Source organism: Thalassophryne amazonica, chromosome 7 (assembly GCF_902500255.1).
Source record: "Thalassophryne amazonica chromosome 7, fThaAma1.1, whole genome shotgun sequence".
Lineage (NCBI taxonomy): Eukaryota > Metazoa > Chordata > Actinopteri > Batrachoidiformes > Batrachoididae > Thalassophryne > Thalassophryne amazonica.
In genome coordinates, this window is record NC_047109.1 from 46518242 (window position 1) to 46545440 (window position 27199).

Genomic DNA, 27199 nt, shown 5'->3' on the forward strand with positions numbered 1-27199 from the left:
AATTCACAGAGAAACTCACAGTAACGACCAGGTGGACGATATATAATAACAAATAAAACTGGTTTTTGGGACTTCCAATTTGGATGGACAAGACTAAGAGTCAAGCTTTCAAATGAATTAAAGCTCTGTCTGGGTTTTTGATTAATTAATAAGCTGGAATGGAAGATTGCTGCTAATCCTCTGCCCCGGCCCGTGCTACGAGCATTCTGACAGTGTGACTCGTGGGTGTTGACTCATTTAAACTAACATATTCATCCTGCTGTAACCAGGTTTCTGTAAGGCAGAATAAATCAATATGTTGATCAATTATTATATCATTTACCAACAGGGACTTAGAAGAGAGAGACCTAATGTTTAATAGACCACATTTAACTGTTTTAGTCTGTGGTGCAGTTGAAGGTGCTATATTATTTTTTCTTTTTGAATTTTTATGCTTAAATAGATTTTTGCTGGTTATTGGTAGTCTGAGAGCAGGCACCGTCTCTACGGGGATGGGGTAATGAGGGGATGGCAGGGGGAGAGAAGCTGCAGAGAGGTGTGTAAGACTACAACTCTGCTTCCTGGTCCCAACCCTGGATAGTCACGGTTTGGAGGATTTAAGAAAATTGGCCAGATTTCTAGAAATGAGAGGTGAAAAAAAGAGTGCAGGCAGGGTGGAGTGGGTGGAGGAAGGTGGAAGGAGTGATTTGTGATAGAAAAATATCTGCAAGAGTGAAGGGGAAAGTTTACAAACAGTAGCAAGACCAGTTATGTTGTACAGCTTAGAGTAGAGGTCTCAAACCGGTTCCAGAAAGGGCCGAGAGGGTGTAGGCTTTCTGTGCAACCACCCACTCCAGCAGGTGATTTCACTGATTAACTGATTTCACCTGCTCAACGTGATCTTAATCAGTGAAATCACCTGCTGGAGTGGGTGGTTGCACAGAAAGCCTGCACCCTCTCGGCCCTTTCTGGAACAGGTTTGAGACCTCTGGCTTAGAGACAGTGGCACTAACAAAAAGACAGGAGGCAGAGATGGAGGTGGCAGAGCTGAAGATGTTGCAATTCTCTTTGGGAGTGACAAGAATAGACAGGATTAGGAATGAAAATATCAGAGGTTTGGAGACAGTGAGGTGAGATTGAGATGGTTTGGACATGTGCAGAGGAGGGGCCCAGGGTATATAGGGAGAAGGATGCTGAGGATGGAGCCACCAGGCAGGAGGAGAAGAGGGAGGCCAAAGAGAAGGTTTATGGATGCGCTGAAGGAGAACATGCAGGTGGTTGGCGTGACAGAGGAAGATACAGAGGACAGGGTGAGATGGAAATAATTGATCTGCTGTGGCGACCCCACATGGGAGCAGCTGAAAGAAGACAAAAGATAGGACAGGAATGCCATAATTTATTCAATGTACATATATATAAATGATTATACAGAATAAATGCCATAATGGTAAAAAAAAAAAAAAAAAGAAGGAAAAAAACTAACTGAATTGATTGAACATAAATTTGGCTGAACATAAACTAAACTGAATGTTAACAGTAATTAAAACTGAACTGATTTTAAAACAAACTGAAGATAAAAATAAGAACATAAAGCTAACTGAATAGAAAGCTCAGAACTAGATGAAAATGAGACAGTGGAACCATGTGAAGAACAATAGCCTTGATTCTGAATTGAGGCTTTTTTTTTTTTCTCAGATTTCAGACTTTTCACATTTGCACTTGAATCCTGTCAGAAATGTGAACGCTACAAAACATTATTATTGTTCATTTTACCTGTTGTGTACTGCTTGTATAAATGATCAGCCATATATGCAACAGGTACTTCAGATGTGCTTTTAAAATCTATATTAGCACATGAATACCTTCCAAGAAAGAAACCTCCATTGCTGCCAATGAAAAAAAGTTAGCTGTTTTAAAGAGGTTTATTAACAGCTTTTAATTGACGCTAATTATTCTCCCACGTATCGTTGCACAAACAGAGGAATTCCTTCAGATCTCAACAATGTGGTCACAGTCACTCGCAGTGACTCACGTGTTAATCATAATTCAATTAGTATGTTTTGATGCTCTCCTCATTTAAATCCAAACAGAATTACATTCAAATTTCTGTCAAAGTCCCAAAATCAAGGGCCGAGCAGCATGTGCATTTATTTGTTTTCACTGGGGAATTTTGAAAGGTTTGTGTGTGTATGTGAGAGAGAGAGAGAGAGAGAGAGAGAGAGAGAGAGAGAGAGAGAGAGAGAGAGAGAGAGAGACGCACTTTTCCCGTTTCTGTCAAACAGCTTTGACTCGGTTCTGAAATGACATCAAAGTTGCACATCTCCACACCGTCCTGTGGTCCCTCAGTCCCTGTCATCTACCTCTAAGCCCACGCGCGGCAGCACCTACAATCAAAAGGAAATTAAATGATTCATTATATCTTCCCGCCTTCTCAGCAGAGCAAAAACATGAAAAATAAAAGACGAGAAAGGCCTTTCAGAAACACACGTACAATGCGCTTTATGTTTCTATCTTTCTAACTGAATAGTACATGATGGCACTTGACGGAGAAGGGGAGGAGGGATATCAAGAAAAGGAGAAAGAATGAGAGAGTGAGAGCATGAGTAAAATGAAGTGTGACAACATATGAATTTCAAATTTCCAAGGAGACATCAAAGTGCACCATCCGGGGGTGTCTCTCCCGACAAGGACATTTTCTGATTTTTAATTCCGTCCCCTGATTGTATCGCTGGGGCCCTAACGAAGAATGCCGCAGCACTGCCACTGAGTGGCATAGGCAGGGAGAGATATAGCCATCAGGGAGAGAGAGGAGAAAGGGGGGTGGCTTGAAGGAAAGAGAGAGTAAGTGAGATCAGAGAGGGGTTAGAAGAGATGGATAGAGGAGGAGGAAGGAGAGAAGAAAGGAAAGCTTCGACCAAACACAGGCGGATGGACCCTTTGTTGTCGAAACGATCATAGCTCTGCTTTCATCAGGCGGAGAGATGCAGAGGAGAGAACGGCAAGGGGGGCAGAGTGATTTGTGCCTTTTTCCGTTGGGGTGACAGGGACATGGACAAAAGGAGGGCAACTTTCATACACTTTGCAGAAATCAAGGCGCCTTTTCCAAGGACTTATCTTGTGCACATTTTCAGAGGGGTTGGGGGGCACACAATGTTAACAGAGAGCCCAACGTGTTCACTTTAACCTAAACATTCTGTCTACGCTCGGGCGATGAGCTAAAATGTCGCTAATCGTCGCTCACTCCTCGGCTCACACATCCACATCGGGATAATTGCCTTGGAGGCTCTCAGCAGGAGGGCGGAGGCCTCTGGCATTCCCTTTCCTGCCAAAGCTGTGCGCCCACAGCACTGCAGTGCCAGCATGCCCTGCCCAACATCCACACCAGGGGTCACAGAACCCAGACGGCTCCCACATGTTGGGTACACCCAGCAAGGCCGCTTTGGAAGTGGATGGAAACCCCAGGGAAGGTTGGAAAGGTCATATGACTGACATGCATCAGATGCTCTGTGCCGCTCACGCAAATAAATGCACAACATCATAAAACAACCACAATTTTATTTCAGGACCTTATTACTTTTTGACAGTAAAACAACCCATAAAATAACTTCTGAGTACTCTATCGCCATCCCTGATATCTCAAATCCAATAAAGGCAAAATATAATGGCAACATAAAAAATTTTGACATGTGCGATACACACAAGTAATAAAAATGTCATTTTCTTTCTTCAAATCCAGTCAAACTGGTAGATCATAGATTTGAGAAGAGTCTTGTCTATGTACGCATTGCAGGGCAGGGCCATCCAATACGGAGAGCAGGCAAAGCTCCAGGCAACACACCTGGCTTTGACAGCTGTGAACGTCACCCGTCCCCACATATGTGTGACATCAACGGGACGTGTCACGTAAAAATCAAAAGGAAAGCACAGCAGTGAAAGACTATTTTAAAACAAGAAATGCTCTCCGATAACATCAAGTCAGACCCAGTGAGTTAAATGTTAAGTGCAATTTAGTTTTCATGCTGGACTGATAGTGATACAGTCCTTTTTAATTAAATAATAGTTATCACAAATATATAACTATACCCTGCATTAAAAGACTGTGGTACTACTTTTTAACCCTCTGCCCAAGAAGCCCCCAGGAGTATTGTCATCACACTCACCATCTGTTCATCTCTTTGGTCCTCACTTTATGCATATTTGCCAAAAACAGGTTGACCAATCAACTCAAAATTGTTGATATGTTTGGGCTTATCATCAAAGCCTATTGAATTGTGGGTCAGAAGGTCAAAACGCTTACATCAGTGGATGAATTTACTTTACCATAATTTGATTGCGATTAATTTTGCTGTATGAACCCAGTTGTCTGCAAAATAATATTAATGCATGTTATGGAGCCTGAATCCAAGAAAACTAAACATTTGATGCTCAGAAGACAAAGATCAAGATTGAAGAAAGTAATTTTCCAACTAAAAGTTGCTTGTGAGCACAATAATTTCTAATGTACATATATATATGTTATCAATATTGTTGTGCAAGTGGATCTCACTAGCTTGGCAACAACACTGGAAGCATTTTTTTTTCATAAAAAAATGTTTTTGTAATTTTCTACTGTTAATCATGAACTGAGGAGTAATGTGTTCTTGAAGGATTATATTGTGTATTGGAGATGAAGAGACAAGCTGAAGAACAGATCAGTGTCAAGCTGGAAACTGAAAGGGTGATGATGAATATTATCAGCACATATGTCATATGCAAGTGTGGTATGAGATGGAGGAGATTTCTAAAGTGCGTTTGATGAGGTAGTGGGGAGTGTACCCAAGGAAGAAAGCGCAGTGATTGGGCTGAAATGGGATGATGGGTAGGCAAGGTGTCAAGGAGAGGAATGCAGAAAGGCCGATGGTTGCGGATTTTACAAAACCATGGAGTTTCCATGACCTGTGATGTTTGTAGTGAGAGTAGGGAGCAGGTTGAGGTGAACTTGAAAACATAGAGGTGCACTCTGCAGAGAAACTGACTGAATGTCAGTAGAAGCAAGTTGGAGTACATATGCATGAATGAAAAGAATGGAAGGGTAATGGAGCAGTTGCAAGGAATACAGGTGCAAAAAGATTTACAACTGTTCAAAGTAGTGGATATTGTGGTAGAAGGGGTGACAGACAGTGGAGGCAGGGTGGAGTAGGTGGAGAAGTGTGGTAAGACATGATAGAGCTGAAGCTTGCAGGAGTTGTCTGGGTTGTCTGTTGTCTGGGTTGTAAGTGATACCAAAAAGACAGGAGTAGGATTTGGAGGTGGGAGAGCTGGAGATAATGCGATTTTCTTTGGGAGTGATGATGATGGACATTATTTCAAATGGGCATAACAAAGAGATGGGCATGTAGGCCAGTTTGGAGACAAAGTGAGATAGAGATGGTTTGGGCGTGTGCTGATGAGGGATGCTGGGTATATCCAGAGGAAGATGTTGAGAACGGAGCCAACAAAGAGGCTCCTCATGTTTGTAGTGAGGGAGGACATGCAGGTGCAAAGGACAGTGGGAGATGGAGATGGATGATCTTTCATGGTGATTCCAAACTGGAAAGCTAAAAGTAGAAGAAGAAGAAGAAAAAGAAGAATGATTTCTATATAAAACATCAGTCAGTCAAACTGACATTTGTACAGGTGTTTGAAAATTAACTTTCTGTTCAACTATAAAGGCAATCAAAGAATGTATTCCTCCAATGAGACCAATCGATTCTGGAACAACATTTAGATGAACAACGTTATTGCATGTTTGTAGTCTTCTTTCTTACATTACAATAGCTTCCTTCATAGTAGCCCTGTCCTTTCACTGTGATGCATCCAGATCCTTGATGACTGTCTGTCATGTGACATGTATGACAGATTTCAGCGAAATCAGTACATTAACTTTCAAGAAACTCATTCACTCTACCATGCTATTGTGACAAAAAGGGAGCTGAGTCAAAATGCAAAGCTCTCAATCTGCTGGTCAATCTTCAGTCCTACTCTCACCCATGGTCATGAGGGTTGGGTCATGACCGAAAGAACTAGATCGCGGGTACAAATGGCCTAAATGGGCTTCCTTAGGAGGATAACTGCTACGAGGGTAGGCTGAAAAGTTCTAAGGCTCACTATGATACAGTTAGTGAGCCTTAGAACTTTTCAGCCTACCCTCGTATCTAGCTTAGAGATATTTTGAGAAGCTCGGTCAGCTGTGTGGAGCTCGGAGTAGAGCCGCTGCTCCTTCGTGTTGAAAGGAGCCAGCTGAGGTGGTTCGGGCATCTGGTAAAGATGTCCCATGGGTGCCTCCTTAGGGAGGTATTCCAGGCTCGTTCATCTTGGAGGAGACCCCAGGGAAGACCCAGGACTAGGTGGAGAGATTACATCTCCACACTGGCCTGGGAATGCCTCGGGATCCCCCAGTCAGAGGTGGTCAATGTGGACTGGAAAAGTGAAGCCTGGGGTCCTCTGCTGGAGCTGTTGCCCCTGCGACTTGATCCAGGATAAGCGGTTGATAAGTGATGAGTGAGTGAGTGAAACTCATCAAGCTGAGACAAGCTGGACTAGTTCAAGTATCTCTGGGTCTTGTTCACGAGTGGAGATAAGATGGAACATGAGATCAACAGATTTCATGCAGGCATTGTACTGGGCCGTAGCAATGGATAAAGAGCAGGTCCACAAATGAAGACACTCAAGGTACCAGTTGATTTACGCTCCTGTTCTCACCTATGGTCATTAGCTTTGGGTAATGACCAAAAGAACAGGGTAAAAGAGATGCGGGGGAAAATGAGGTTTCTCCTTCGGGTATCTAGGCTTACACTCAGGGGTTAGAAGCTTGAATATTTGGGAGGGACTCAGAGTAGAGCAACGTCTTCTTCACATTGAAAGGAGCCTGCTGAGGTGGTTCAGACATCTGATGAGGATGCCCCTGGTTGTCTCCCCAGGAAAGTCTTCCAGGCAACTGGGAGAAGGCCATGGAGAAGACCCAGGAGATGTTTAAGGGATTATACGTATCCCCTGGCTGGCTTGGGTATGAGTCAAGATTTTCCAGGAAGAGTTTGAGGACATGGCCGAGGATAGGAAAGTGTGACCCAGGCCCAGACAAGTGACAGAAAATGAGTCAATGAATGAATGAATAAAGTATCAAGCTGTTGAAACACACATCACCTCTTGATGCAAAACAAAATAAGAAATGGTCCACATGCTGCTTCCGCATACATTTGATGGGCTCTTCCTTTTTCATGGTGTTGATCATTCTGCCAGCTTTCATAGAAATTAGTGGAAACCTTTCGGCAAGTCTCCTTACCAACAAACTGTCTCAGGAGTAAACAAAACTTCCTTGGTGGATGTGACAGTGCAAGCAAACTGTATTTTCAGGTCACATTATCGAAACGGAAAGTCAAGCGCACCAGTGTTGTACACACTGTATCACCAAATTTTAACATGCATGCTCAAAAGGGGGCCCACCGTTGCTTGTTTAGAGGGGTGTATGGTGAAGCAGCTGGGAGATGTGCAGCTACAATGGCCCTTTAGCGTGAGACGGCCCTAATCCTTCCCCCATCCTACCGCGGCAGTAAAAAGAGTCCTGTCAGTCATCTCGTGGCACCCCTGGGTGTCTGAGATGGGGCGTGCTCAGATTTAAGGATTTACTGTAGCACCTCATTTCTGTCTAATTAAAAGCTCTTTATGTACCGACACAGACACATGTATGCATGCTTGCAGGTGCACGCACATACACACAGATAGCCCGTTCCTATGTGTGAGAGGAAATGCAGAAATATGCACATTATAGATTCATTTTTCCTGAGAAATGTAAATTCAGTTACCTAAAGAACTCAACATCAGACCAAGATTCATTCACATTATTTTTTATTTAAATCATATTTGCTGAAGCATTACACAGCAAAATTAGACTTCACTTGCTTACATATCATGAGAATATTGTCAGTTCAAATGAGCAGCGCATGCTGCATCTGTTAATGAAGGAGAAAGCTGTGCAGAAACAAGTCACGGGCCGTCATACATTTTGGATCCACTTCTGAGGTCTGCTGTTGCCTGATATACATGCGCACACATGCACACGCAGCTATGGATTGAACAGGAACCGTACAAACAAATAAGCCGCAAAGGCAATAAAAAAAATAACAACACAGCGTGCAAGCTCACAGAGTAAACACTTATTTAAAGGTGTCAGACACTGCGTGTAATGTCCTCTGGCACAGCTGAGCCGAGTTGTGCACCGTCCGTTGCAGCTGGGTGATGGTGATCAAATCTAACAGACAGTGAGGAGAGAGAGAGAGACAGAGAGAGAGAGAGAGAAAGAGCGCGCGCTAAGAATGCCTCTGGCCACCATTATCTCTTCAGTGCGTGACTGTGTCCATGTGAGTGTGACAGTGTGAAAAATAGACTCTGTGTTTATTTATTTACTGTGTGTATATGCGAGCGGCTGTGCGCATGTGGGTTTGCTCATGCACGTGCTATTCGCTGAATTTGTGTGAGTGCGTGTTCATATTTGCTCTTCAATATGATGAAGCCCAAATAAGTGAGTGTGAGAAAACCACTCAGGCACGTGACGTGACTTAAAGCTGCTTCCTTTGACATCACAAATGCTCTGGTTATGCTAACAGTATGGCGGTGAATTTTTAAAGCAAATGTCAACTAATCTTGCTATAATTCACTGAAATGAGTGGATTTGGTTAGATTCACACAGTGAGGTGAAATATTTTCCCCAGTGTCATTAATGCAGACATTTTGCACAAATTTTACATTGTTGTAGTTTGAACACGTGTGAATTTGTGCCGATAGCCAATCAGAAGCCTTCACCTGCTAATCTTGAAATGACATAAGCAATAGCATCCAAAATGGAGACATTAATTCTATTTGCTACATATGTCACATAGTACAATTTAACAAATTTCTGATGAAATATAATAGATGACTTCTGAACTTAGACACACTTTACCTAAGCAGGTTCACAACAGACGTATGGTGGACCCAGAAAGTATTCACAGCGCTTCACTTTTTTCCAAATTTTATGTTACAGTCTTACTCCAAAATGGATTAAATTCTTTTTTTTTTTCAAATTCTACACACGATACCACATAATGACAATGTGAAAAACATTTTTTTTAGATTTTTGCAAATGTATTTAAAAAAACTAAGAAATCACACATACATAAGTATTTACAGCCTTTGCCATGAAGCTCAAAATTGATCTCAGGTGCATCCTGGTTCCACTGATCTACCTTGAGATGATTCTACAGCTTAATTGAAGTCCACCTGAGGTAAATTCATGATTTGGAAAGGCACACACCTGACTACATATAAGGTTTCACAGTTGACAGTGCATGTCAGAGCACAAACCAAGCATGAAGTCAAAGGAATTGTCTGTAGACCTCTGAGAGAGGAATGTCTGGAGGCACAAATCTGGGGAAGGGTGCAGAAGCATTTCTGCTGCTTTGAAGGTCAACAGTGCCACAGTGGCTTCTATCATCTGTAAATGGAAGTTCAGATCCACCAGGACTCTTCCTCAAGCTGGCCATCCTTCTAAACTGAGTGATCTAGGTAGAAGAACTTTAGTCAGGGAGGTGACCAAGAACCCAGTGGTCACTCTGTCAGAGCTCCAGCATTCCTCTGTGGGAGGGAGGAGAACCTTCCAGAAGGACAGCCATCTCTGCAGCAATCCACCAATCAAGACTGTATGGCCCCGGGGTTGGGCCTTGCATCTTGTCTGGGGGCTGGGCCCCGCCCTCGTGTGGCTCGGTGGTCCCTACCTTGTGCTTTGGATTCTGTTGCGGTGGCTCCTTTGCTCCCCCTCCTTGCCGCCGCTCGCTCCCACCCTTGGCGGCCGTGGCCCAGGTGGCATAGTTCTGGGGCTCCCCCTATTGGTGGGCCCATGCCGGCGCCCTGTGTGCTTCCCTCGGGTTTGGGGCAGCTCCCTGTGACCCCGTGAGGGGGTGTTGTCAGGGGTGCGTTCCAGCGCCGTCAGGCCGCTCCCCTGTTGGTTTTCTGTGCTGCCCGGTGGCTCTGGGGGCTTCCTTTCCTGGCCCCCGTGCCCTTCCGCTGCCCTTTTTCTCCTGGTTCACCCGGGGCCCTGCGTCCTGGACCCACTTCCATCATCGCTTGCGGCCAGCCACGTGGCTTCTGACGTGCCAGAGGGGTCCATGTCATATGGTAAGGTTCTGTACTCTTGTCCTGGCCCAACACACCAGCCACAGTAGTGATCGGATATTTAGCTGTGGTCTGGGTTTCTGTGTGTGGATGGTCGTGTGTTTGTGGCCGTTACCACAATTCGGTTTTTGGGTGCTCTTAAGAGGATTAACACTACGGTGTTCTGGATTAGGGTATGGATGTTCACTAATTAGACAACTGACTGTTGCTGACACTGTTTGTTCATGTGTGGTTGTTTGTCATGGTATGTCATATGGTTGATTCACTCATGTGCTACATACCTTCTGTCTTGCAAGAATAAATTGCATATATGGGTATTAATGTTCATAAATGGTTCTGCCAGTGTGGCACTTACCATTACTATATATGCAGACAGGGGGAAAAAAAAGACTGCATGGCAAAGTGGCCAGACAGAAGCCACTCCTTAGTAAAAGGCACATGGCAGCCTGCATGGAGTTTGCCAAAAGGCACCTAAAGGATTCTCAGACTTCAAAATTGAACTCTTTGGCATGAATGTCAGGCATCACATTTTGAGGAAACTGTTGGGGAAAGTGTAGTGACACGGGCCCACAACAGGGGGCGCAAATGAACGGTCAATAGATGAGCCAAAAGGTAACAATTTAATGTTGTGAATGTGCACAACGAATATACAGACAATCACAGAATCTGATAGCAGTCAATCCACATAAGTGACGTGTGGGCAGGCTCGAGGATAGAAGACGTCTGTCCTGAGAAGAGTCGGAACCACACGATTTCCACTGCCACAGAACCCGGTGAATACTGGAGCCGCCAAGTCCCGAATTCCCAGGTGATCACCGTCCCCGACTGTCGGATCTGGTACTGCTGGCGAGGAGCACAAACAGTGAGACGTGGGTGTGTGCACACCCAGTAACAAAAACAGTCAGAAGGTGGAAAGTCACCTCCACCTCTAATACACACTCGTGCAGCTCCTGTCAAACACTTATCTGGTTGGGGTGTGAAGCGAAGCCGTCGCGGATTACACCAACCTCACTGATAAAGCACTCCACAGGAAAGCAGCTGCAAAATGAATTCAGACTAGGACACAGTTAGTTTCTGGCTGAGGATATTACCTTCACAGGTAGATGATATCTCAGCAACGAGGTGGAGATGATGTCCGGTCTTTATGGAGTGAGATGATGTAGAGTAGATGGGTGACAGCTGTCAAGAGATAATGAGTGACAGCTGTCACCCCCGGCGGTGGCAGCGCCCTCTCGTGCCTGAAGCCCGCACTTCAGGCAGGGCGCCCTCTGGTGGTGGGCCAGCAGTACCTCCTCTTCAGGCGGCCCACACAACAGAAACCAGGCACCATACCTACTTTGAAGCATGGTGGTGGCAGCATCATGCTGTGGGGATGTTTTCAGTGCCAGTGCCACTGTGAAACTAGTCAGGATTGAGGGAAAGATAAATTCAGTGATGTACAGAGAGATACTGGATGAAAACCTGCTCCAGAGCGCTCTTGACCTCAGACTGGGGGACGGTTCATCTTTCAACGGGACAATGACCCTAAGCACACAGCCAAGATATCAAAGGAGTGGCATCAAAACAACTCTGTGAATGTCACTAAGTGGCCCATCCAGAACCCAGACCTGAATCCGATTGAACATCTCTGGAGAAATCTGAAAATGGCTGTGCATCACCACTCCCCATCCAACCTGATGGAGCTTGAGAGGTGCTGCAAAGAGGAATGGGCAACACTGTCCAAAGATAGGTGCACCAAGCTTGTGGCATCATATTCAAGAAGACTTGAACCTGTAATTGCTGCCAAAGGTGCATCAACAAAGTATTGAGCAAAGGGTGTGAATACGTATGTACATGTGATTTCTTAGGGGGGTTTTTTTGTTGTTTTTTTAATAAATTTGCAAAAATTAAAAAAAAAAAAATCTTTCATGCTATCATTATAGGGTGTTGTGGGTAGAATTTTGAGGGAAAAATTAATTCACTTTGGAATAAGGCTGTAACATAACAAAATGGGGAAACAGTGTAGCACTTTCTGGATGCACGGTAAACTCTATTTGCCACTCAGTATGGCCAATGTAGGAAAAAAGCAGCATTTTATAAGAGATGTCTCTCCCTTTTCCTCTCTCTCTCTCGCTTGAGTTAACACTTATAAATGTTATTATATGTTATTTGTTTGTAGAAGTATATAATTTGTTTGTAGAAGTATGTCATTTGTTTGTAGAGCTATGTTATTTGTTTGCTGAAGTATATAATTTGTTTGTCGAAGTATGTTATTTGTTTGTGGAGGTATATCATTTATTTGTAGAAGTATGTTGCTTGTATGCCTTTGTAGAAGTATGTGTTTGTAGAAGTATGTCATTTGTTAGTCAAGGTATGTCATTTGATTGTAGAAGGATGTTATTTGTTTGTTGAAACATGTAATTTGTTTGTAGATTTATGTTATTTGTTTGCAGTGGTTTCTTTCTCCTACCATGCACCTTTGTATGGAATAGTCTGAAAGATGTGAACTGATATCATAAAAATAAACTGTGCAATTTCGCTGGTGAAGGTACACTTCCAGGGGATATTTCACAAAATCAATATTTATTAGATAATGGCACTGTAATATTCTAAATATTCATTCCTTCATATACCAGCTTACTACAATCAAGGGTTTCAAGGGACTGGAGCTTATCCCAGCATTCACAGGGCATGAGGCAGGGTACAGGTTATTCATAATAATAAAATATTTGATATGATGTATAGTTTGTCAATGTTTCTGCTTTCTTTGACATTTAAAATGCATCACCTCCTATAAAATTTCCACTTTTGCCAAATGACTTAATGTGTAAAAAATTGTGGTATAAAGAACCATAGGTGATCTGTGATCAGATGGGACTGCCCTCACAGTTGGTCTTATATATGTTAACTACATATTAATTGCAAAGTTTAAATAATAGTGTCAAATACAGATTTATTAGGACTTATTGTTAAAGTAATAATTGTGTAATGTACAATTCAGCCCAGTCTCATGCTATATTTTGCTTTTCGTGCTTCCATTGCGAAATGAGTCACATTTTTGTGATTTTGTTTGTTTTGTTTTATTTTTACAGTTTCTAACCCTACCACTTCCCCTAAACCTAATCCTACCCCCCCCCACCCAGATCACTCCGCATTTCATAATCTCGTCAAAACATGAATTTGTGCTCCGTCACGAAAAGCAACACATTTTTGTGATGGTATCATGACCCATAGATTAATTTATATTTTTTGATGCCATCACGAAATGGCGTAAAATTGGGTTGGCACAATTATGAATAAGTAATGTCTAAATGAATACTGAAAAGTTACTACTAAACTCTGGGTTACGCCCACTACACTAGCATGTTACATGCAGCTGTCAAGGTTATTAGGAAAAAAGGAGTAGGGATTTGATAAACTAATGATGCAATCGCAAAATACTCCATGGGCTAGACCACACCTGGACATTTTATGGCTCGCGGGCTGTATCCAGCCCTTTGGCTGACTCAGACCGACCAGAAAATACCTGGAAATTAAAGAAGAAAATATTTATTATTCTATCAAGTTAGTGTTGTGGGTGACCTTCGTCCGCCTCCCAAGCCCTTTGTAGCTGTGTGTGCGTGTCTTCCTGAGTATATCAGAGCCTGGCATGGAGCGATCGCCCCACGCCACACAGCCTGGTACTGCGCCATTGCGTAATGCATGCCGCACAGACGCCATCGCATAATGGCACAGCCTGGCATGAAGCGTCGCCCCATGCCACACAGCCTGGCATGGCGCCATCATGTAATGCATGCCACACAGCCTGGCATGGCACCATCACATTCGCCACACAGCCTGGCACTGCCCCATCGCATAACAGCAGAGCCTGGCATGGATCGAATGCCCCACACCACACAGCCTGGCATGACACCATCACGTGTGTCACACAGCCACACAGCCTGGCACTGCCCCATTGCATAACAGCAGAGCCTGGCATGGATCGAACGCCCCACACCACACAGCCTGGTATGGTACCATCACGTAATGCATTCCACACAGCCTGGCACAGTGCCATCACATACGCCACACAGCCTGGCACGGCGCCATCGCGTAATAGCAGAGCCTGGCATGGAGCGACCACCCCATGTCACATAGCCTGGCACGTTGCCATCACATTTGCCACACAGCCTGGCACGGTGCGTTCGCGTGATCCATGGGGAACTATCCGTGGGGACAGTGATGGAGATGGTGGATGGAGCCATGGATCCAGTGCTCGAGACATTTTGGTTTTATACCCACTTTCGGTCCTGTGATCGTGAATGCTTCATTTTCACACTCATGTGCTCTTGGTGCGCAGGCTTTTCGGTGATGGGGAAGGTGCAGGTTCATTCATTCACCTTTTCCCGATGATTTCTGACTTTTTGACTTTTTCTCCTTTGTTCAGCTGTTGTCGTCATGTGCCGTGTGACCGGGCCTTTATGACTAAAACTACAATGCTTTTATTTTGAAGCCTGTTTTTTTTTTTTCTCCGAAATGATTAATCCAATCAATGTGCACCGCTCCTCAAAAAGAGAGAGGTGGATGCTGAATGACGAATTTTAATGAAGTTTAATAAATCCAGGTCCAGGTCTTCTCTGTGTGAGCCTGATCCCGTCATATCTCAGAAGCTAAGCAGTGTGGCATCTGGTTAGTACTTGGATGGGAGACCTCTTCGGAACACCAGCGGCTGTGTGTGCGTTTCTCCAGGTAAAACTGGAGTTGCATCAGGAAGGGCATCCGGCATAAAACTAGTGCCAAATACCAATGCGGATCTGGTGGTTCGCTGTGGCGACATCGACCCAAAAACAGGAGCAGGAGAAATGACAACACACAGGTCCTCTCTCACTGATGATCATCTGTCGGCTGTGCTTTGCATCTCCACCTCAGACATTCAGCCTGACTTTGATGCACTTGTTAAAGATCAACAGAGACTAGATTTCTCTCACTGAATAAGAAAAAAGAACTGAAAAACACTAAAATGTAAAAAGTGGTGGAAAATACAAATGTAGTCATGCAAAGACATGATAAGAACTAGTGTACTGGGACACTTTTCTCTTTTTTCTGCACAGTTCATTGACAGCGGTATTGTGACTTCTTGTTCCAACAGTAAGGTTCAGTTTCTGTAGTATATTAAACTCAAAATGCATTTTGGGGTCAATGTGACTGAAAATGATCACAAATGTAATGAGTCAGAAATGTTTCACATTTTGTTCACTGCTGTCTTGGAACATTTGACTGAATAAATGACATTTTTGTAAGGTAATCTCGTTTTTTCATTGCCTAATCAGAACATCTAGTTTGTCAAAACAATGCTATTTACTGCTTTTTATATAGGAATGAAATTATTATTTTGCAGACTTGACTTTAGCCTTTTGGCCCTACCCTCCACAATATTTTCTGTTTCTCATTTGGCCCTTTGCAAAAAATAACTGCCCACCCTTGGACAAGTCCCTCACTAGAGGTGGGCGATACTGGGAATTTTGGTATTGATCCGATACCAAGTAAATGCATGCCCCCTATCGCCGATATCGATACCGATGCTTTTTCATATTTAAGCTTCATAGATCCAAAGGATCCAAAAGACCTAGGATAGAATTTCGCCAAACATTGTACGTGACAACAGAATACTTTATTATCACAATCAACATTTTTGTTTAAAAAATATCACTCAACACAACTTAAAACAAAATCTCCTGAGGTAGAGGGCTGACAAACCACAATACAAGGGTGCGCTGCTCCATGTTGTGTGACACAGCGCGGCGCTGCTTTTACAGACAGTAGACTTTGATGAATCTGCGGGCGCAGCAGTCAGTGCGTGCAGGAGAGAATAAAAGCTTGAGTATCGATCTTTTTACACGAGGATCATTCAATATCAATACCAGTGGTGGTATCGATATCGATATTAGGATCGATCTGCCCACCTCTTCCACTCACTTCAGAATGGTTGGTTCAGCACCTACAGTCTCGGAAGGCCAGATCTTCGTAGAACACACCTTTAGAAGGATGCATCCCCTGAACTGAGACACAGTCCCTGTTTTCATTCAGAACCATGAGCAAACGTTCCCTGTGTTCAGTTTTGTTTAAGTTTTTTGAATGAAAGAAATGCAGACTTATACTGTCTCCCATTTTTCTGATCTGCAAAAAAAAAAAAAAAAAAAAAAAAAACAGTGATCCAAAGAGGACCAAAGGTTTTGTGAGTTGTCACATTTCTAGAAATAAATATATAATACATAAATACACAAATATCAAATTGGTGAAAACTAATTGATGTGTGGGGCAAAAAACAGCTCAGACCCACATCATTCACCGTGGTGACAACACCACCACCTTCATCTCTACAGGCAAAACCCCCCATGTACTGCATGCACACATCAGTCACTGCACGCTTTGTGTGTGTGTGTGTGTGTGTGGGTGTGTGTGTGTGTGTGTGTGTGTGTGTGTGTGTGTGTGTGTGTGTGTGTGTGTGTGTGTGTGTGGTGTGTGTGTGTGTGTGTGTGTGTGTGTGCAAGAAAGAGAAACAGACATTAATAAGTAATCACGTACACACTACAGTTCAGGCTCAAAATGAAAAGCAGCAATAAAAAAAAGAAAATATATTAAACCTAAATGGTACAGAACAGCAATTGCAAATTTAAAAATAAATGAATAAATAAAGGGTGCATGCACCATTAATCAAAGCCATAAACACAAATATACATATGTGACACACATATCCACACATAACTCAAAGACTTAAAAAAAAAAGACCCTGAAGCATAAGTTCACATATGTGCTTCATCCCCACCCACCTTTTTTTTTTTTTTTTTTTTTTTTTTTGGTTTCTGCAGTTTGGTTCCTGCCAGGCCCCCGTGCTCGTTGCACGGTGCAGTAAGTTTTAATGGTAAATCAACAAACGGCCAACATGAAAGAAAGGCTAGCTTTCCAGTTTGCAGGGTGAAGAATTATTCATCAGCGCTGTAGTGTTGCACTGCAGGCGAAAATCCTGCAGCAGCGCTCCTTTTTAATTGCCAGAAAATGACTGTAAATGATACAAAGAGGGGGAGAAAGAGAGAGAGGGGGGGAGCAAAAAAAAAAAAGGAGACAGAGGGGGAGAGAGAGATTTAAGAATAGCGTGTGTGAGTGTGGTGGGGCGGTGGGGGGGCTCCCTATACAAACAGCTGTCCCCCAAAATCGAAGGCTCCGGTGATAAAAAAAAAAAAAAAACAGCTATATGGCAATCAGAGAAGTGGAGCGCCCCCTCCCACCCCACCCCAATGTCCCTGCTAGTCTAAAATAGAGATAGTGAGGAGAGCAAAGAGGAGAGGAGGGCGAGTGGAGCACCATCAAAAAAGGAGTGGTGGGATTACGCCTGAGAGAGAGTTTACTGCGCTCTTTTGGTGCGCCGAACCTGCAGGATTACAGATAACAAATGTTAGCAGAGGACGGGCACCTGCTGTAAGCCGAGAGGAGGAGGAGGAGGAGGAGGCCTAACTAAAACAGCAGAATGGGTTTTCGTGGCCCCTCGCAGAATTAGACTATGGAGGAGAAGCGATGATAAAGATGGCAAGAGCGGAGGGGACGGGTACAAAGTCAATTTGTAATTGTCAAATGGACAAAGAAGGCAAGATTCGGCGCAGGAGTAAACACTGAACTTTAATCTGTCGACCTCAAAGTCGCTGGCAACAGATGTAAAGCTGTCACCAATATACGCTCGCTTGAATGTACACGTACGCTGCAGATCGCAAAATCAGACTTTTATGTTTGAAAAAGCGAGAGAGAATAAAGTCTCGCTCTTAACTCACCACTTCCCTCGCTGTGTGTCCATGCCATCGCTTTTTGCCCATTTTACAGTGCTTGAATGTGTGTGTGTTTTTGTGTGTGGCTGAAATTGCCGGCTGAGGCCCGGAGACCTTCCCACCTGCTCTCTGCAATGACCCCAGACCAGGAAGCACTCAGACTGGTCAATCAACAATTAAAAGCCTGTCTGTAGCCACTAACTCAATTCAACCACTCCGCTTAGTGCCCCGTTAGAGACGAGGCACCCAGACACAACCGAGACAGACTGGACTGCACTGACCCCTCATGTACAGCGCGCCCATACACACACACACACGGGTCAGAGTCGGACAGATCACTCATCATCATCTGCAGTCTCATCCATGAACCTTACTCCCTCCCTTCCACCCCCCACCACAAAAAAATTGCGACACCGCTTCCCCACTTCTACCGCTTCTCCATGTCAGCAGCGGTGCATGCACAAAATAAAAGCCAGTGATTTTAAGAAACAAGTCCTTGTACTGGACAAAAGGTCATGACCTCTCCCCTGCAAGCGTCTGCAGCCTGCGCTTCAATCTGAAGGTTTAACCCCTCTTTGCCCTCAGGGTCCTTTTTCTTCATCTCAGTCGAGACATTTACTGTAGTGGTAAGTGCATCTGTGCACAAACCACTGTGGCCGATAGAGGTCACAACACTTCCAACTTAAGACAACACCAGCAACAGCAGAAAACACAAACACCAAAAAAAAAAAAAAATCTAAATCAATTCATCACCAGGTAGCTGCATCAAACAATGTCTGGAAAATTGAGGGAAAAACAAAGAAAAATATAACCTGTAGCATGTGGAACAATTTCATTTATTAATGTGCCTGCTGAAAATTTGCTCAATGCACCCCAACACAGAAATGCTTTGCAAAGCTTCTTAACATGTCTGTTGCAAGTTCAGTCAACACACACAGCACAAAAACACTTTGTCAAGTCTGGAGGACAGCCTGGAGGATTTTTTTTTAATTCTCCAGTGTATGTAAAGTTGTGTCAGGAAGGGAGCTGATGTAAAATTTGTGCCAAAACAACATTCAGATCCATCTCAGACCTGTCGTGGTGACCCTGAGTGAAAGAAGGGAGAAGCCGAAGGAACTCCATACTGCATTGCAAAAAATAAAAAAATAACAACACAAAACTATAACTAGCATAAGTTAAAATCGTGAATAAAGTAAACTAATTAAATGTAAATGTAAAAGAAAGAATAAGCTTTGCTGACCAGCTAGAGATGGAGTGGAGCAGTGCTGTCCTTCAGTTAAAGTCCTCTGGGCATTTTTGTGTTATTACTTCCATTGTGTTAAAATTCAATATGGTTGTTACGTGTTGCAGAATATGTTTGCATTCTTGATGTTGGTAAGTGTTAATTTGCAAGTCGTTTTATGATGCAACTACAGTAAAACTCACCTAAACAGTCATTGTATAAACCGGATATTCACACTCAGCAGACCAAAGCAAAGGTTCTAATGCTTTTGCATGATTTTCCATGTAATAAACACCATATATAACAGATTTTCGCTCACGTCAGACAGAACGTCCCACCCCATCGTAATGCATTCCCATTAAAAACCCCTCGCATGTACCGGACAGAGCAGTCTGGACGTGCCTAGTAATAGAGGTATGAAATGAAGTTCCGCATTAACACTTGCCGATTCAACAAAAGTGGGTACTGTAGTTCCTTGATTAAAAGATTGGCCATTTATTTCTTTCAAACTGTGCTCAGACCTGGCGCCTAAACGAGGCAGGGCGTAATTCAAGGCCGGTGATTAATATGTACGAGGTCTGTTAGAAAACTATCCGACCTTTTTATTTTTTTATAAAACTATATGGATTTGAATCATGTGTGCTTGCATCAGCCAAGCTTGAACCTTCGTACGCATGCGTGAGTTTTTCACGCCTGTCGGTTGCATCATTTGCCTGTGGGCAGGCTTTGAGTGAGCACTGGTCCACCCCCCTCATCGGATTTTCATTGTCAGGGAAATGGCTGAGCGATTGGAGCAGCGCTGAATCAAATTTTTCCAGAAACTGTGAGAGACAGGCAGGTGGAAACCATTCAGAAGATTCAGATGGCTTTCGGTGAAGATACTCTGGGCGTCACACAGATTAAGGAGTGTTACAACCGGATTAAAGATGGCCCACAGCGGTGGAGGGCACGCCACGCTGTGAGCGGCCATCGACAGGCTGAAATGACCAGATCATTTCCAAAGTGAAGGCTGTGTTGATCCGGGACGTCGTCTGACTACCAGAGAAATTGCAGAAGAGGTGGACATCACATTCCACTGTTACAGGAGATTTTGTAATGAAAGTCGTGCGGAGGAATTCGCGCATTGGGACAGAGCCGCAATGGCGCACAACAAAAAGCATGTCCGTGTTGGAAGTCTCACAGGACAAGTTGTGACATGCCCAGCTGTTACACAATTTCTCGGATACTCACTCGACTGAAAAGCCACCGAAAGCCGTCTGAATCTTCCGAATGGTTTCCAACACGGACGTGCTTTTTGTTGTGCGCCATAAGTAGCTCCGTCCCGACATGCAAATTCCTCCGCATGTCTTTCATTACAAAATTTCCTGTAAAAGCGGAATGTGCTGCAAAAGTGCTGATGTCTGCTCGATGGCTGCTCGGAGCACGGCACGCCCTCCACCGCTGTGGGCCGTCTTTAATCCGATTGTAACACTCCTTAATCTGTGTGACACCCAGAGTATTCTCACTGAAAGCCATCTGAATCTTCCAAATGGTTTCCACCTGGCTGTCTCTCACAGTTTCTGGAAAACTTTGATTCAGCGCTGCTCCAATCGCTCAGCCATTTCCCTGACAATGAAAATCCGACAAGGAGGGTGGACCAGTGCTCACTCAAAGCCTGCCCACAGGCGAATGACGCAACCGACAGGCGTGAAAAAACTCACACATGCGCTTGAAGGTTCAAGCTTGGCTGATGCAAGCACACGATTCAAATCCATATAGTTTTTTAAAAAAATAAAAAGGTCGGATAGTTTTCTAACAGACCTCGTATATGTCACGGACATGAACAAGCAAAGCTCTTCAACAATCTCACCATGTCATTTAGGTCCGTCAGATTTTTTTTTGTTTTGTTTTTTTTTTTTTTTGAGTAAATGCTTCAGCATTATGTAACACCTATGCTGTTAGGCAAAGGGAATGGGTTAGGACCAGTTCTAGATTCGTAATGGAGTGGTGTGCAATTCAAAGATAGAGCCAAAGACAGGAACTTTTAAATAGAAAAGCCGGCAAAATTTAATACAACCAATGACAGACACAATTAATATTAACTTAAAATCAAAAAGTTTCCTTTATAAAGCCTCTTTTTTTTACCTCACTATTTGAAATAAAGTTCTGTTAAGGTTTTACTTTGTTTCTTTTTCTTGTTTCAAAGCTGTTTAGCTTTCATGTATGACCGGTCATTTTATTTCATGTTTTTGCAGTTTAAACCTAGCTTATGTTGCTTTAATTTACATTTAAGCTTTGTTTTAGGTTTGTACTATTTGATTGTATCAATTTCATAACAGTATTTGTCACTTTGTAATGACACTGTATGTACCCTTAAAAGTACACAAAAACAATTCATCAAGAAACATTCAAATGACAATAGTTAATGCAGAGCAAAATCAAATAAATAGTTTTCCTAAATGTTCAAAAGCTTGCAAAGTCTCACTTGTCTCTTTAAATGTTCTTTAATCCAATGCAGAATCCTTTTGTTTCTACCCAAACCTTTGTCCGGTAATGAGTAAGGTTCTGATGCTCAACGGCAGCACATGCGCCTTGTGCAGCTCTGTTGATTGATCCAGGGATTTGTCTGTTGGGTGGCTCGTCCTGCTGTCAGCTCAGGTCCGAGTCCAAGTCTAGGGAATGGGGTGGTTCTTGGGTGGAGTAAGAAACCTGGCCTGCCAAACAGGCCAAAAAAAAAAACCCCAACTCTTAGTACAAAAGAAAATAAATCTGGGATAAAACCTAAATCAAGCCACTTCACAAGCTGCGGTTGCTAGGTAACCACAGGTAACTGTCTCTTAACAGTAAACTAGTTGCTTACAGTTACATAAAAATAAAGTTTCTCTTCACATAAAATACATTTACAGAGTAACCTTCACAGTAGAAAATAAAAGAGCAAATAATGTTTAGTTACCGTTTCTCTGCTCTCCTCAGTCTCAATCGGAGGTTTAAGTGTCTCTTTTTAACCAGGGCAGCAACAACTGCTAATCAGAGATGCATATTAACGTTAGCTACTTAACAGAAAACTTTGAGAAAATCGGTATTCCTTAAACGAAACTCACCAAATTGCCTCCGGAAGGCTACTTAAAAACCAGAGTGCACTCCTCCTCCTTACAGGCCAGGTTTTATGTTTTCACCAAACTTTAGTAGTTTTCTGAGTGTCTTTGATAGCAAACTGCTGCTCTGCGTCTCTCTGCTGGCTGCGGGTGCACTGGGCCTCGGCAGGTGAGGGAGGGGCATGCCCTGGGTTAACGTTTCTCTCTTTACTATTTCTTTTTTAAATAAAATAATAACTTACGAATTATTTATGCAGTCTATTTATTTATGTATCATTTAGTTTTTAACTTTTTAAGTGCACATTTTAAATATGTATTTATTCATATTTATTAGAACCATATTTGTAATGGGGGTTATATTGTGAAAAGTGTAGGAACACGGACCCACAACAGGGGGCGCAAATGAACGGACAATGGAATAAGCCAAATATAACAATTTAATGTTGTGAATGTGCACAACAGAGCAACAGACAACACAATTAAGATCACCAGTCAAATAAGTTACGGTGGTGTGTGAGCAGGCTCGAGGATAGAAGATGCCCGTCCAGAAAAGAGCCGGATCCCACACGCCTTCCACTCCACCAGACCTGAAGCAATCCTGGAGCCGCCAAGCACTGGGTCCCCAGGTGGCCACTGCCTCCGGCTGTCAGATCAGGTACTGCTGGCAGAAAGAACAGACAGGTGATGGTGGGTGTATGAACACCCAGCAAACAGTTCAACACGAAGGTGAAAGCACCTCCACCTCTCAATCACAGAGTTTGTACAGATCCTGCAGTAACAATTAACAGTCTGCAAACTCAGAATACTGTCAGTACGTACAGAAGTAAAAACATTACTACTGTATAAATCAAAGGCTGAGACGTTTACTTCACGGTAGACGATTTCTCGGCAGTGAGGTGAAGATGCTGCCCGGCTCTTATGGAGGTGTGGATGATGATGATGACTGACAGCTGGTGTTGTAGATGAGTGACAGCTGCCAATCCCGGTGCTCCGGCGCCCTCACGTGCCTGAAGCCCGCACTTCAGGCAGGACACCCTCTGGTGGTGGGCCAGCAGTACCTCCTCTTCAGCGGCCCACACAACAGGACCCCCCCCCTCAACGGGCGCCAGGTTTGTCCGGATGTCGGTGATAGAAGTCGGCCAGGAGGGCCGGGTCCAGGATGAAGCTCCTCTTCACCCAGGAGCGCTCTTCGGGTCCATAACCCTCCCAGTCCACCAGATACTGGAATCCCCGGCCCTTACAACGGACGTCCAGGAGCCGGCGAACTGTCCATGCAGGCTCCCCGTCGATGATCCGGGCAGGAGGCGGCGCCGGTCCGGGGGCACAGAGGGAAGAGGTGTGGTGAGGCTTGACCCGGGAGACATGGAATACAGGATGGATCCGCAGCGAAGCTGGCAGCCTCAGCTTCACCGCGGCAGGACTGAGGACCTTGACGATGGGGAAAGGGCCAATGTACCGATCCTTCAGCTTGTGGGACTCCACCTGTAATGGGATGTCCTTCGTAGACAGCCAAACCTCCTGCCCAGGCTGGTATGCAGGGGCCGGGGACCGCCGGCGCTCTGCATGGGCCTTGGCCCTCGTCCGGGCTTTGAGCAGGGCAGAGCGGGCAGAGCGCCACACCCGACGGCACCGCCTCAGATGGGCCTGGACCGAGGGCACCCCGACCTCTCCCTCCACTAGCGGGAACAATGGGGGCTGATACCCCAAACACACCTCAAACGGGGAGAGGCAGGTGGCAGACGAGACTTGACTGTTGTGTGCTTACTCGATCCAGGCCAGATGGTTACTCCAGGCCATTGGGTGCACCGAGGTCACACAGCGAAGGGCCTGTTCCAACTCCTGGTTGGCCCGCTCTACCTGTCCGTTGGTCTGGGGATGGTACCCGGACGAGAGGCTCATGAAGGCCCCCAGCTCTCTACAGAAACTCCTCCAGACCTGCGAGGAGAACTGGGGACCACGGTCAGAAAAGACATCGGATGGAATCCCATGCAGACGCACGACGTGGTGGACCAGGAGGTCTGCAGTCTCCTGGGCCGTCGGGAGCTTCGGGAGGGCCACGGAGTGGGCCGCCTTGGAGAACCGGTCCACTATCGTGAGGATGGTGGTCATGCCCTGGGACGGCGGGAGGCCCGGCCGATGTGGGACCAGGGGCGGTGGGGCACAGGTAACGGTTGGAGGAGACCCTGTGCCCGTTGGTGGTCTGCCTTACCCCTGGCACAGGTGGTGCAGGCCTGGACATACTCCAGGACATCGGCTTCCAAGGACGCCTAGCAGAAGTGCTGCCTGACCACTGCCATGGTCCTTCGCACCCCTGGGTGACAGGAGAGCTTGGACCCGTGACAGAAGTCCAGGACAGCGGCTCTGGCTTCTGGTGGGACGTAGAGTTTGTTCCTAGGGCTGGTCCCCAGGTCCGGGTTCTGTTTCAGGGCCTCCCGGATGGTCTTCTCGACGTCCCAGGTGAGGGCTGCCACGATAGTGGACTCGGGGATGATAGATTCCGGTGGATCTGACAGCTCGACCTTGACCTCCTCTTCATGGACCCGGGACAGGGCGTCAGATCGCTGGTTCTTAGTCCCGGGACGGTAAGTAATCCGGAAGTCAAATTGCCTGAAGAACAGTGACCAGGGGGCTTGCCTGGGGTTCAGACGCTTGGCGGTCCGAATGTACTCCAGGTTCCGATGGTCTGTGAAAACCATAAATGGTACCGCAGCTCCCTCCAACGGGTGTCTCCACTCCTCAAGAGCCTCTTTCACCGCAAGAAGTTCTCGATTGCCGACGTCATAGTTCCGCTCCGCCGGGGTCAACCTGCGGGAAAAATAGGCACATGGATGGAGAACCTTGTCGGACTCCCCGCTCTGGGATAGCACGGCTCCTATCCCTGAGTCAGAGGCATCCACTTCAACAACAAACTGGCGATTGGGATCGGGCTGCACCAGAACGGGTGCAGACGAGAACCAACGTTTCAACTCCCTAAACGCGGCTTCGCACCGATCTGAGCAGGTGAAGGGGACTTTAGTGGAGGTCAGGGCCGTCAGGGGGCCAACTACCTGGCTATAACCCTTAATAAACCTCCGGTAGAAATTAGCAAAGCCGAGGAACTGTTGCAGCTTCCTACGGCTCATCGGTTGGGGCCAATCCCTCACCGCCGCAACCTTGGGCGGCTCGGGTGCAATGGAGTTGGAGGAGACGATGAACCCCAGGAAGGACAAAGAAGTACGGTGGAACTCGCACTTCTCACCCTTCACAAACAGCCGGTTCTCCAACAACCGCTGTAGGACCTGACGTACATGCTGGACATGGGTCTCAGGATCCGGGGAGAAGATGAGGATGTCGTCCAGGTATACGAAGACGAACTGGTGCAGGAAGTCCCGCAAGACGTCATTAACCAATGCCTGGAATGTCGCGGGCGCATTGGTGAGGCCGAACGGCATGACCAGGTACTCAAAGTGACCTAACGGGGTGTTGAATGCCATCTTCCACTCGTCTCCCTTCCGGATCCGAACCACGTGGTATGCATTTCTAAGATCCAATTTGGTAAAAATTTGGGCTCCATGCAGGGGCGCGAACACAGAATCTAACAGAGGCAGCGGGTATCGATTACGAACCGTGACTTCGTTCAGTCCCCTGTAGTCAATGCATGGACGGAGTCCGCCGTCTTTTTTGCCCACAAAAAACAAACCTGCACCCATTGGGGAGGTGGAGTTCCGGATCAACCCAGCAGCTAAGGAGTCCCGGATGTAGGTCTCCATTGATTCTTGCTCAGGACGAGAGAGGTTGTACAGCCTGCTGGACGGGTACTCAGCGCCTGGGATCAAATCAATGGCACAATCGTACGGACGGTGCGGGGGAAGAGTGAGTGCCAGATCTTTGCTGAAGACATCAGCAAGATCATGGTACTCCTCAGGCACCGCTGACAGATTGGGGGGGACTTTAACCTCCTCATTAGCTGTCACACCGGGTGGAACCGAGGATTCTAAACATTCCCAGTGGCAGGTGTCACTCCACTGCATCACTGCCCCAGACGGCCAATCAATCCGGGGATTGTGCTTTAATATCCATGGAAACCCCAAAATCACTCGGGAGGTAGAAGGTGTTACATAAAACACAATCTCCTCCCTGTGATTTCCAGACACCACCAATGTCACTGGTTGTGTCTGATGTGTGATTAATGGGAGAAGGGTGCCATCTAGTGCCAGTACCTTCAATGGGGAAGGTAGTGCCACTAGGGGGAGCCCTACCTCCCTAGCCCATCTGCTGTCCAGCAGATTCCCTTCAGACCCAGTGTCCACCAGTGCTGGGGCGTGAAGGGTAAGATCCCCACAAAGGATCGTTACTGGGATGCGTGCTGATCTACAGGCTTTTCCCGCGTGGATGTTATGACCCACCCTTAACCCAGTCTCTAAGGGCAGGCGTTGAAGTTTAACTGTTTGGGGCAGTTTCTTTGTATGTGCTCATCAGAGCCACAGAAAAAACACTCCCCGCGTGCCAGCCTCCGTTGTCTGTCATGTGATTTTACTTTGGCCCTGCTCGTGTCCATAGCTTCGTCAGCAGGGGGAGCTGTGGTTCCACGGGGCTCTCTGACTGTGGAGCGTGGAGACGGCGGCACCCTTTCGGACCCGGAAGGAAGAGGGACAGCTTGTGCCCGGCCACGCCCTTTGCCCCGCTCCCGACGGTGTTCTTCTAACCGGTTGTCTAACCGTATAACCAGGTCAACAATCCCATCAAAATCCCGCGGCTCATCCTTAGCCAGCAGGTGCTCCTTCAGGACCGGAGACAGTCCGTTTACGAAGGCGGCGCGGAGTGCAACGTTATTCCAGCCGGACCTCACAGCCGCGATGCGGAAGTCGACGGCGTACTCGGCTACACTCCGACGTCCCTGTCTCATAGACAGCAGCACAGTCGAAGCGGTCTCGCCTCTATTGGGATGATCAAACACTTGTTTAAACTCCCTCACAAACCCAGTATATGTTGTTAGGAGCCGTGAG

At 45.6% G+C, this 27199-nt stretch overlaps 1 long non-coding RNA gene across 1 annotated transcript in view; it reads right to left on the reverse strand.

Annotated features, from left to right (window-relative positions):
* Positions 1–1670: 1670 nt before the first annotated feature.
* The window catches only part of LOC117513861, a 42905-nt gene continuing 17376 nt past the window's right edge, over positions 1671–27199 (reverse strand). Inside the window, exon 2 of the long non-coding RNA XR_004561736.1 lies at positions 1671–2363. This is a non-coding gene — a long non-coding RNA (uncharacterized LOC117513861). The remainder of the gene's footprint in view (positions 2364–27199) is intronic.